The sequence below is a fragment of the Paroedura picta genome, chromosome 3 (genome assembly GCF_049243985.1).
Source record: "Paroedura picta isolate Pp20150507F chromosome 3, Ppicta_v3.0, whole genome shotgun sequence".
NCBI lineage: Eukaryota > Metazoa > Chordata > Lepidosauria > Squamata > Gekkonidae > Paroedura > Paroedura picta.
The window spans coordinates 32,105,013-32,117,774 of NC_135371.1; the positions used below are offsets into that span (position 1 = coordinate 32,105,013).

The window sequence follows — 12,762 nt, forward strand, 5'->3', positions numbered from 1 at the left end:
ATCACCAACTTTGCTGAACTTGTGAGTTCTACTTTTGGAGTTTGGAGAGCAGGTAGTATGCTCCACAGTGACACTGCTGCCTTGGAAGGGAATTCAGGCTCATCAAACCTTAGGGGATCCCACTAAATGTCAGTAGCTTTGAAGCTGAATATCTTCCTATGATGAAGGTAGCTGTATCCAGGGGAGTGCTCCCTGCAGACATAAAGGCAATGCCTCCAGGGCTCTTCTCCCTGGATCTGATCCCATGGAGAGGAGGAAAGGCAGAAGTGGCTCTTTGTTTTGGCATAGACATGCTTTGGGGAAGAAGCCATTATGCACCCGTAAAACAAAACTTGCGTCTCATTGACGAAGGATCAAGAACAGGCGAAGGAAATTGGTTCCACATGATAGAAAACTCCAAGTGCAGGATTGTTCTTATAAACCCAAAGGAACTTCCTAGTGCGCACACATTGACAAAGCACACATGGGTGGTCATCAAGTAACCCCATCCTGGCACGATTCCTAATTTCAACACCGAGCAGAAGTGCTTTCCATGTAAGAACTGTTTCAGCAGGTCAAGCAGTCCTGAGCCCAGAAACAACAAAGAGCAACATTGAGAAAGGAGAGAGATACACTCTTGTGGACAGTTCCACCGTGCCTCATGTCAAACCTCACACAAGCTGCCACATGAGAAACCAAATCATGTTGTGCCGCCCGCTGACTTTTGGGTCCCACTGTTTCCCGAACAAGAGCTTTGTTCCCTTTGTGTCGAGAAGGTACTTTTTGTCTGCCTGGAACACCAAATACGAGCAGGAGCAGGAGGAGGAGAGACCCCTTCCCCGCTGCTCGGGCCCCAGCGCCAAAAGGGACACTCCCCTCTTCCCACAGCCCCGCCAGGCCAGCCGCCCCACGAAACCCCCTCAGCCCGGCTTTCCTTTGTTAGCAGCCCGTACAGATGGTGCCCTGCTTGGGTCTCTGGTGGATTGAAGCGGGGAGGGGGGGGGACACAACGTCGAGCAGCCAATGGCGAGGCAGGCCGTCAGCTGACCCGCTTTGCTTACACCAGGTGCACGCCGGCTGCAGGCTGTGCAAAGCTGAGTCGAGGAGGAGGAGGCGGCGGCATGTCGCGGCGGCCGGAGGAGGAGGGAGAAGAATAATAAGAAGAAACAACCCGGAGGGACCCATTACCCGCAAGTGGAAATTAAAGCCGCGCTCGCTTTGCCGTGGAGGCGCGGGGAGGGGGTGCTTCGGCGAGCCTCACCGTTTCTTCCGTCGCAGTGTGGCAGCCTGGCTAAAGTCGAACTGGCGGAGTCTGAATCTTAACACTCCCCCCCCCCCACTCCCGGGTGTTTTTTTTTTGCTCTTCCAAGTCCCCTCCCTCGGTCGCCCTCTCCAAGGATTGCTGTGGCGCTTGGGTGTCGACGGAGTGTCTCACCCCCCCTCCGGCGGTCTTCTGCATGGGGCCAAGCAGAGGCTGTGCCTTCGTCGCCCTCCCCCGCTGGGTAAGCGCTTTCTCCTTCGCTTCGGGCCGGAGGGAGGCGGGCTACCTGGAGAAAGCCAGGGAGTTGCTAGGGAGGGTGGGAGGGAGGCGGCGGCGGGGTTGCCGTGGTTTTTGCGAAAGCTTCGCGGCCGCTACACGGGGAAGGCGCGCTCGGAGGCGGCCGTGACTCCCCCCGGGGCCGTCCCCTCTTTCGTCGCGGTTGGGAGAGCTTCGAGCGGGACTGGCGTGGGGGGCGGGAGCCCTGCCCTCGCGCGCCCTTTCCCCCCTTTGTCCCGCCGAAGGGAACAAAGACGCAGCTGCTGCCCCCTTGCTCTGCCTGAAGCGACGCGGAGGGAGGGAGGAAGGAAGGAAGGTCACGGCATCGCCTAAGCGCGCCGCTGAGGGCCAGAGGAGGAGCCGCCGTGGGCTTCCTCGGAGTTGTGGTGGTTTCCAAGGGCCGGCTGCGAGGGAGACCAACGGCAGCTATTGCGGCCGCCGCTGCCAGCCGACGTTCACCCCGAGGAGGCGAAGTCGGGAAAGTTTGCCAGCCGGAGTCCTTCGTGCTTTCGGAGCAGGAGGGGGATAAGGGGGCGGCGGCTGCAGCCGCGAGTCCCGCTTTCTCCCGGGAGATGCCGAGCTGGAACCCGCCTGCTGCCTCGCGAGAAAGCCCATTTAGCCTCGCTGCGAAACCCGGGGAACGCTCCGCTTGCGGCCACGAGCGCTGGTGCGGCCGCATTGTTCATCCCCTGCTGGGCTATTGCGAAGGGCTGTACAGAAAGTTCAGTCCAACACGATGATGGCTGGGGCGCCCACTTAACGGGCTGCATTAAGGCGACCCGCTAGAGAGGCAGAGGAGCTGCTTTTCTTGAAAAATAGGACCCGAGAGGGGGGGGGGGCGTTGAGGGGGCGGGGAGATGATTTTACACAATCTCACGCGTTGCAAATAATTTTTATTATTTTGTCCGGTTAAGACACGTGGCTCGCAGAAGCCTCGTTAAATGGTTTTCAGATGCCATGACTCTTTGTCCCCTTGGTGGCTACTTTGAGTTTTTTTTAAAGCCGCCTAAGTACTTCTCTGAGTGTTTGATGGACTCGCCTTGAACAGCCATCGAATTATGCGAGGGGGAAAAGTACAGACCTGAAGTTCTGCTTTCCCTCTTCCTGGGGATGGCGAGGAGACTGGTGCCGTTTGTCCAGCGAGGGGCATGTGTGTCCCCCCAAATCTCTGATTTGCATGCAAATGGGAGCGCACCCTGGCAGATGTCTTGCCTCATCCATTCACATGAAGGAATTTGAAAAGACAAGGAGTCTTCAGTTTAACAATAGACCTTAAGAAAGTGGCATAAAGGCCCAGTGTGAGGGGCTTTTTTTTTTGTTTCCCCTTTCTGATTGGAAATTATATGGCTTGCTGTCTGTCACCTTTTTGCAGCAACCAGTTATCAAGTGAAAATCCTAAAATGACAAATTTGCTTCCAGAATGCCCCAAAGACATATTTTACCAAATGATGAAAATAAGACTACTGTTTAATTTTCAGTTTTTTCTGATACAACATTATAGATTGTTCTAGTGTTGATATTTAAATCTGCACCTTTACATTCCTCCCATTTCAGTCCATGCTATCAGACACCAAATCGAAGATGCAGTATGATCAGTCATGTTCAAGTTGCCTAAAACTTCATTTGTGCCGTTTTTTAAAGTTTCTCCAGCTGTATTAAGGTCTGAAGTTGCTTATGTGTTAACTTGTACCACCACCTCTGGACATGCACATTCTGATATAGTTTCATGCAAAGTGCTGGGGAGATAAAAAGACAAGGCAGAGGTCTTCAAAGCAACCCCTTTTCCTGCTCTTTTGGGGCTTTAGGTTGATTGACAGCAGCCTGTGCATTTCGCCTCCCAGCATTTTGAAGCCTCCTCAGACAAAAGCATGCTGCATGGACTTGCACGTGAGCATGGTTGAATGTACCTCCTTGCATGCCAGGCACCAGTTGCCTCTTCTTTTGTTGAGTTCCATGGCCAAAAGTAAAAGACCCCATTCACCAAAAGAAAAAAGAGGGGAGGGAAGATTCCTTGAAGGAGGCATAATAGAGAAAGAGCTAGAGGGAAAGAAGACATTGTGTTAGTAGCAGCATTGTTCAGGGGAGGAATATAACAGATGTTCATCTGCTATTTTACATGTTTTCTCAAGTTATTTAGTGCTAGTTTGTTGCTTGCTTCTCGGTAGGTAGCTGAGTAGAATTTAGGATTGATGAAAAATTTAGAATCTACAGGTGGAAGAAAGAAGCATCTCGATGTAATATTAATCTCTCCCCCCAATCTGTGTACTAGTTGCTCCAGGATGAGTTGTAGAAGGCTGAATATCCTTTTATTCTTTATGGAAGAGAGATGCTGCTAAGCGAAGCTATTCAGTTTTTAAAACTGGAAGCTGTTTAAAGCAAGGTATCACTTGTATTTCTCTAGCAATTGGGATTTTGAAGGTTTTCAAATTGTTGAATGACATAAAATATCCAGACTGTTCAAATTTGAGAGGGCTGTATTTGGAAGATGCAAGCTTTGCAGAAAAGGAAGTCCCTCACATTGATTGGCCAGATGGTCCTTTGTATCAGCCTTGGCACTAACTCCACCAAAGTTATCAGAGCACAAAATGTACTGTGCTTCTTGTCCACATATATCTGCCAGTACAATCCAAAACACAGCAGCTCATGTCTAAACCTATGCTTAGGACTATACCATTTGTAGTTTTAAACAAAACAAAGCTACTTGGTAAAGCTTCGAGTGCCTGGTTGTCTGGAGAAAACGTTTAACATTTTTGGCCACCTGTGGTTATTGGCTAATCTTTTTAAAATTTTGTCCCTTGTTTTGGCACATAACAATTCAATTTTGTGAAAACCTGAAAAGCTACATTAGCTGTGGTTGTGGGGAACATGGTTGTCCCTTGTGCATACAGATATTCCCTTTTATGTCATGATGATTGAGTCAGTTGCCCATGAACCAGTAAACGGAGATCTAGATTAGGATCCTAGTCTGCCAGATTACTCTTTTTATGAAGGAGAGGCTTTGTTGCAGAATGAATCTCCAGTGCATTTGGAATTAATTTGCCAGTCCTCACCTAGGATAATTAAAATGGCATTTGTTAAATCAGCTCATTCCAATAGATCTCCCTTTTGTAATGCAGCGGATGTACAATCTCTCTCATCATCGCACTGGTGTTCAATTGAGTGTACTTTTTAAAGTCCATGTTGACACCCCCCCCAAGAATCAACTGTACATTTTATGTTAGGTTATAACTTCTGTTGAAAAGGGCAGAAAGAGCAAATGGTTGAGTTGGGTAACTTTATCAGAGCAAATGGACAGATATCTGACTCTGCTGAATAAAGAGCTACATTCCTTCCTCAGTTAACACAGTCTAATTGCACAGTTTGCCTCATCCCCATTAAATCAAATATTTCCAAGGGTGAAAAAAAAATTCAGATTCCTGAGCAGCAGTCCAGATTTGTACTGAGATTTCTATGCAAACGGGTGCCAGGAGTTGTCCAATGCCACATAGCATCAGCTGGTACACCATAAATAACTTCTGGCCTTAATATACAGAGTTAGCTCTTCAGCTGAGTAGCAGTTCATATAAGAATTAAGATAATCATCACATCAAGATGCTTGTTTCCATTGTGAAAAGCAGAGACACTGATATTTACACACAGGGAATTTCAGCAATATAATGGTTTACTTCATAAGTACAGAGCTGAAAGTTGCTCTTCAGAGATCATGGAGGGGCTGTAGCTTGGTGCTAGATCAGGTACTTGGCATGCAGAAGGTCCCAAGTTCAATCCTCAGCAGTTCCAGTTTTAAAAAGATCAGGTAGGAGGTGATGTGAAAGACTGAAACCTTGGAGAGTTTCTGCCAGTAGACAATACTGACCTTGATATATTAATGGCCCGATTCAATAGCAGGCAGCTCTAGGAGAGAAAAAGAGGCAAGTAGACATACTGATTTTCATTGTCCTGGTTATAATTTCAGATAGTTCTTGTGCTGGATCAGAATCGCTACTTCAGCTGCTGAGTTTTAGTTGTGTTTGAGCTGAATAAATGTAATGGTCCAAATTATGACATTCCATTTTATTAAAACAATATATATATGGCTGAATTCTAATTACTTCAAGTACTCTAAACTGTCTCTTCCCCTGGTCTCTTATATTACATTGTTAGAAAGTGTTAACTAGAGCTGTGCAAACTTCTGAGGAATTAATACTAATTGACTGGATCAACAATTACCAGAGCAATATTAGATTCAGGTGGGTAGCTGTGTTCGTCTGAAGCATAAAAACAAAGTTTGAGTCCAGGGGCATTTTTAAGACCAACGAAGTTTTATACAAGGTATAAGTTTTCAAAAACAATAAAGCTTGTGTAGCTGCAGCTCAATCTGGGGGAAACTTTTACATTTGCTGGAATGTATTGATTAGTGGTAAAAGTTTACATTCAGTCTAATTTTAGCATGATTAGAGATAGGTTGGATCATAGATTTTTTTTAAAGAAACAGCTCTACTACCTCTGCTACATAGGGAATTTTGAGTCCCACTTTATCATAAGATAAGGGTTATGAGTTCCAGTCCTGATGAGCTTAATCTGGGCTTAATTTTCTATGACTGAGCTGGAGTCTGCTCTAGATACTAAGAAGTTTAAGAGTGTGTATTAAATTCTTTTGGACATTGGCAAATGAGAAGTACTTCTTAGCCATATGCTTAAACTGAGTTTACATTTATAATGTCTCCTTTGGTTATAGAGTTGGAAGGCTGTGCCTGGAGATGGGTGGGAGGTATGGAAGAATAGTGATGTCTTGTGCACCACTATGTCATTTCTGGAGAAAGTCCAGAAGTGCTGTGGGCTGGCTCCGAGAATTACCGAAATCTCGGGGATGACAGAACTGTAAAGATTCTGGCAATTCCTAAAGCCACCAAACGGGATTTCCAGGTTTTCACCAAAAGTGATGTAGCAACACACATGATGTTGACTTTCCCACTTATTTTTCTCCTGCTGCCTATTGTGGCAGCAGGCAGCGGTGGTTGCTGGATAGAGGCCTCCATGGTGGCAGGCCTGGGATCCCTGTTTGGATATCATGCTTTGTTGGGGAGCTGATTCTTCTTGAATGGATCAAGGAGGATGTGGTTAGGATCTCAGCATTGTTGCGATGTGGAACCTGCATGACCTTTACAAAAGGACCTTGGGAAATCTATGAGACTATGTATATATGTGTAAAGGAAAAGAACCTTTTCTCATTCACCAGAGGTAATAAGGAGATTTTTAAGATTAAATGCAACTTTCCCATTCCTACCTTCATCTTAGTGCACTATATTTTATATACTACTTTTTAAAGAACCTCAGTTCACGAAAATGATTTTTAATTTTTTTTAAAACCAAGCAATCCTAGTTCACAAATAATAGCCTTTTTAGCAGACATGTGGTCCTCACATCTGTCCTCTCATTTGTGTATAAAATAGAAACACTGGTGTCATTTGTAGGTTACCATAGTTACATGAACAATACACGTGTGATACTTCATCCTTCCAAGCTTAAAGGGTTTTTCAGTTCTGTCCTTAGAAAATGTCTGCCAGAGGGGGAAGTGTGTGAAGGGTGGCCTGCTGGGTTTTTTTGTTTTTTTATCGGGGGGGCGGGGTACATATAAACATCTTTTAATCCGATTCCATAATGTTCAACAAAAGCTAATCAGAAACCTTCAGTTAATTAAGCTCTTCAGCTAGCAATCTGCTGCATTTCTGCAGCTTGTGGGTGTTTCACAGGTTTGCAAATCTGGTCAGTGATCAATACAGACATCCTATACAGAAAGTTTACATCATAGACAAGATGGACTGTATGCTAAATATTAGAGATTATTCTGCTCTTTGATAGAAGATTTAGTTCAATGGATACAGTTTAGAATTTGACTCTACATTGAAATCTCAGTTTTTTAAAGGCCTTGGCATGTGGGTGTAGGCAAATCACTATGACCCTCATTTCACATTATAAGCTGTGATTTTTCTACCTTTTAATAGGGTTGTATGGAGAATTTCACTCCAAACTGTAATGTACTCTGCACACTTAAAATGCTAGATAAATAACAATAATAAATATTAATTAAAACTGTAGGTCATCACTCTGTTCTAAAGTGGAGCTAAAGGTATGAAATGAAACTAATTGAATGAAGTTCTGTGAAGCTTCACCTCATAAATGAAGGTTCATGGAGGCAGCCTGTTGCTTGGAAAGGAGCAGAATCACAATTTTGAGAATATTTCTAGCTTCTGATCTACAGATGGTGCCACAGATCTCACCTTTGCTGGGTTTAGTCTGGGATGCTGTCCCTGGGCATTAGTAAGCATGAGTTGGACACAGTTATCCACAGCTACCCACAGCTACCCATTTTGAATCTACAGTTATCCATGTTACAGTTGCATGCAGCCAAGCTTACTGTGGTGCACCTTTTGAGGGGCATCTCTTGAAAACCGTTGGGAAACTTCAGTTGATACAAAACTCAGCAGTCTGGGTGTTATCATGGATCTAATTACAAAGGCTACCTCATGTGGGTTTTTAAAAAGCCTTTATGATTACTTATTTATTTCCTAGCCCAATTCAGGTTGCTGATTATCATCCTTAAAGCCCTGATTAGGAGTCTTGTTCACGGTGAATGCATATTCAACTGGCATGCATGTGCATATACCTGTCTGTAAAAAGGACCCAGTGCACATTCACTTCAGAGATGAAAATGGGGACCAGTACCTGAATAAATGTAGGGTGTTAAACCACAAATCCAGCTGTGTGTGCAGCTGGATGGAACATGAGAATTGTTCAGCATACATCAAGAAAAATCAGTGCACACTGTAAACAGATTGTAACATGTAAATGGGGTTACGCAGCAGCAGGATACTTAAAGGATCACTTTCTGTCTTGTGTGTCAACCCAACAAGGCAGGCCATTCACTATGGTCCTCCCATCTTCAGGTGAGTGGCCACATTGGAGAAGGCACTTTCTGTTGTGTCATATATGGCTGCCAATTTCCAGGTGAGGCCTAGAGATCTTCCACAATTACGATTGATCTCCAGAGAATAGAGATCAGTCCCCCTGGAGAAAATGGTTACTTTGGAGCATGGACCTTTTCATATTCATAGAACCATCGAGTTGGAAGGGGCCATACAGGCCATCTTGTACAACTCCTTGTTCAGTGCCGGATCAACAAACATCCATGATAAGTATCTGTCCAGTTGCTTCTTAAACTGCCAGTGAGGGGGAGCTCACCACCTCTTCAGACAGCCTATTTCACTGCTGAACTACTATGACAGTGAATTCCCCTCCCCAACTATCTAGCTGTATCATTCTCCCTGTAGTTTAAAGCCATTAATGCAGGTGCTATCCTCTGTTGCCAACAGGAACTGTTCCCTGCTCTTCTCCAAGGGACAACCTTTTCAAATAGGTAAAGAGTGCAATCATGTGCCTTTTCAGTCTCCTCTTTATAAATAAAGCTCATTGAGCTCTATCATCGCTACTCTTCCCAGTTTGGTGTCATCTGCGCATTTAATCAGTAATCCCTCCATCCCCTCATCCAGATAATGGATAAAAACACTGAAAAATACCAGGCCCTCTACTGAGCCTGTGGCACCTGACTATTCACTTCACTCCAACATGATAAAACACGATAGATAACTACTCTTTGGGTGCAGTTTTCTAACCAACTCCCTATCCACCTAACCATCTGAAAATACAGTTTGCAGTATTCCAGTTTACTCATTGGAACAACATGGGGAGCCTTGTCAAAAGCCTTACTGAACTATAGGCATATGATATCAACTGAGTTGTCATGATCAAGTAAGCCTGTCACTCGATCAAAGAAGGAAACCTGATTGATCAGTTGGACACAAAGCCATGCTGACTTCTCTGGATCAACAAATTGTCCTTTAAATGTTTGCAGATCACCCCCTTTAAAATTTGCTCCATTATCTCCCCTGCAACTGAGGTCAGACTTCCTGATCTGTAGTTTCTTGAGTCATCTCTTCTTACTTTTTTGAAGATTGGGATAACATTCACTGTCCTCCATTATTCTGGCGCATCTCCAGTCCTCCAAGAGTTCATAAAAATTATGGAGAAAGGTTGCACAAGCTCTTCAGAAAGTTCTTTGAGCGCTCTCAGGTGCACACCATCCAGCCTGGGGTGCAGCCAGGTGCCTCTCAACAACTTCTATATCTATTGTACCCTGCTGAAGTCCCTCGTATTACCTCAAACCCCACTCTCTCCAGGCTGCACCCCCAAAATCTCTTGGAATTTTCTGATGTAGAGCTGGCAGCCCTAGTGCCATCCCATCTATGAAACTTTCTTCCTGTAGAAGTTGCAGTGGCCAATAGTTAAGAATTTCTTGGGTGCCATGTGAAAATGTTCCTTTTTTCCAGGAGAGAGGGATGGAGAGAGATGGAGAGAGTGGGAGATAATGTGTGTGTTTTCCCTCTGTTATGTTATTAAATAATGACGGCTATATTGTGACTGCTAGATCTGGCTGGTTAGCTTCATTTATTTTTATCTGATTTTTATGATAAGATGCTCTTGTATTCTTAATGAGTTTTATTGTATTTTATAAATTGATTAAAATGCCACCGCCCTGTTTAGGTTCAGGGCTGTGAGGTATATGTTTATCAAATAATTAACAAATGTGCCAGTAAGGAAAAGTAAATGCAAGAATTCTATGTAACTGATGGGGGAAAACACATTTAATTGCTTCTCTTCCTGCAATTAAACTTACTAAAAAATAGAAATTGAGTGATTTGGTTGAAAAGTCACTCAGCCACGCTATGAAATGCTGTCATTGTATCACAATGTTAATAAGTATTCCTGTGTTTCAGGAAGAATTAGTTGTTTGAGATTGTGAAAAGCTATTAAGAGAATCAAAAGAATTAACTTTGACTTCTTTAAAAATGTGAAATCATCCAGCGGACGTCTGTTCTTCATGCTATTAAGTCTTGTATTCTCTTTGTCACAGCTGAATGAACTTTATAATAATTTCAGGTGAATTAATAGGGGTGGAAGATGGACTAATGATGTTAACAGAGATTCTGAACATGAAACTGATATGGCATGTTGAAAATGCATAACTGGTTGACCTAAACTTCCATCAGACCCTAGCATGGGTGGGGGGTGGAACATTAACAGTGCCTGCTTAAGTAGAGTTTTGTCCTCTGAAGTACTTCATGAACAGATCTGTTCATTTAAGTCATAGAGCATGGAAGGAGGTAACTCTGAAATTGATGGTGTTGTAAAACATGGGCTTGTCAGCATGTTCAGACTGCCTGGTCCATCTTCTTTTCTCTGACGCTTTCTAGATTGAGTGAACTGTTACAAGATAAGGCAGTGGAAATCCAGATTAGATAATATTTGAAAGGAATGGGACAGATTGATGTGACAGGTCTGCCAGTAACTATTAGCCATGATAGCTCAATTCACTAATAAGGTCCGATTAACAACCCACACCATTTCCAGAGAACTGGATCTCAGTAGCACTGGGGTATAAGAAGGATCCTTAGCTGAGGTGTTAGTTACTGTCTGCTCTACTGAATTAGACAACATTGAGTTTAATGGGCCAGAATAAGGAAGCTTCATTTGTTCATTCGCTGTTCAAAAGGCAGTGTAAGCTCTTTTGAATACCAAACACTGAGGAAGGCTTCTCTCCTTCCTCACACCTTGTCTGGAAGCTTCCCAACAATGGAGGACCAGGGGTCCTTGCCTTATCCAGAATGACAATATCTGTTTTCATTACCTTTGTAGAGGAATCAGTCTTGTCAGAGGTTAGGTATACTTCAGGTCCCTTCCAGCATGAACAGTTTTTAAAGATTTTGCAGTGTGGTAAAAAGCATGAGCCAACCCCCCCCCCCAACTTTAGACTTCCTCTAATCCAGATTTTCTCTTTTTAGACATTGTAAGCTAATGCATAGTATGTTAGGTTTATTTGCATAGGCCTTTCTGTCATGGATGTCTGGTTTCTGAATCCTAGAAATAGGAAACCTGTTTGAGTGTTACATGTGTTTAGGATTGTACTGCATCACACCTACAATGGATTGCCATGGTGTTTAAATATTTTGCAGTTCTAATGTAGTTCCAATTTATGTATGGAAAGTCTTTACTGCTTTATATGTCTGAAAATTATCGAGAGTGACTGGATTAGTAACCTGCCAAGGAAAGTATAGAGATAGTCCTTTGAAGAGTGAGTTCCAGGAGTGGTTGGAAGACATATAACAAAGGATCTTTGCTGAAGCTAAGCAGGTGTCTAGTCATCAGTACTTGAATAGGAGACCTCCAGTGAATTCAGTGTATACTTGCCTTGAGTTTCATGTATAGATATATTAGAACTAAGCATGGGTTTCCTTGTACTGACATTCAGGATAGCTTATTCACCCAGTACAATCTTGTACTCTGTTACAAAAAAAAGTCTTTAAAAATAAACGTCATGTTAATAATGTTTCAGATAGGAATAATTCTCTATAGGATTGCATTGCAGCACATAGTGCAGCATAAAGTGCAAATGAGATAAGCTAAAATATTTACTACTAGTAATCAAGCCCGCTGCAGCTAAATGCAGCGGGCGCTAGGTACTTACTGTGGCGTAGGTGGTTCAGCGGTGGCTGGCTTGATCGTCGGCGGCTTGTTTAGCGGTGGCGGCGGCGTTCTCTTGGCGTGTGCGGCGCTCTCTCGCCTCTGGCGAAGCACCCAGGCCAGCCAGCGCAGGTCCGGCTCCTCGGCCAGCAGCGGGGAGAAAGCGGAGTCGCGCTGGGCGTCGCGGCTGCGGCGTCGCGGCTGCGGCGTTCTGTGATAGTGGGCAGGCCTTGATCCTTCAGTCGCGCTGGGAGTTGCGGCTGCGGCGTTCTCGCGGCGGCGGCGGCCTGGCGCGGCGAGAGGCACTTCGCGCCTCTCGCCGCGCCAGGCCGCCAGGCAGGGAGCCCCCGGCAGCCGCGCTTCGCGCGACTGCCGGGGGCTCCCTTGGGCGGCGGCCTGACGCGGCGAGAGGCGCGAAGTGCCTCTCACCGCGTCAGGCCGCCAGGCAGGGAACCCCCGGCAGCCGCGCTTTGCGCGACTACCGGGGGCTCCCTGGGGCTGCGGCCTGACGCGGCGAGAGGCGCTTTGCGCCTCTCGCCACGTCAGGCCGGGAGCAACTGCGAGCCGCGCTGCGCGCGGCTCGCAGTTGCTGGGGCTGGGAATCGGAGGGACCAATCGGCAGGCGCTTCGCGCCTGCCGATTGGTCCCTCCGATTGTCTGTCGTGAGGAAGGGTCCAATCTGGACCCTT

General features: G+C 45.3%; 1 protein-coding gene and 1 long non-coding RNA gene across 4 annotated transcripts in view; one reads left to right on the forward strand and one right to left on the reverse strand.

Moving 5' to 3' along the window:
* The first annotated feature begins 1,050 nt into the window (after nt 1-1,050).
* LRRN1 (leucine rich repeat neuronal 1) overlaps nt 1,051-12,762 on the forward strand; it is a 35,324-nt gene continuing 23,612 nt past the window's right edge. The window contains exon 1 of one of the 3 annotated variants that reach the window (XM_077325233.1): nt 1,051-1,481. The gene's annotated coding sequence lies outside the window, so the exon portion shown is untranslated. Of the gene's footprint in view, nt 1,482-2,163; nt 2,184-3,877; nt 3,897-12,762 lie in introns of those variants that run through there. The other 2 variants (XM_077325234.1, XM_077325235.1) reach the window with 2 other exon arrangements.
* Nucleotides 2,191-12,272, reverse strand: LOC143831788 (uncharacterized). The gene is made up of 3 exons (XR_013228968.1): nt 12,078-12,272; nt 5,373-5,410; nt 2,191-3,553 (listed from the first exon to the last, which is right to left on the reverse strand). It is a non-coding gene; the product is annotated as an uncharacterized LOC143831788 (long non-coding RNA).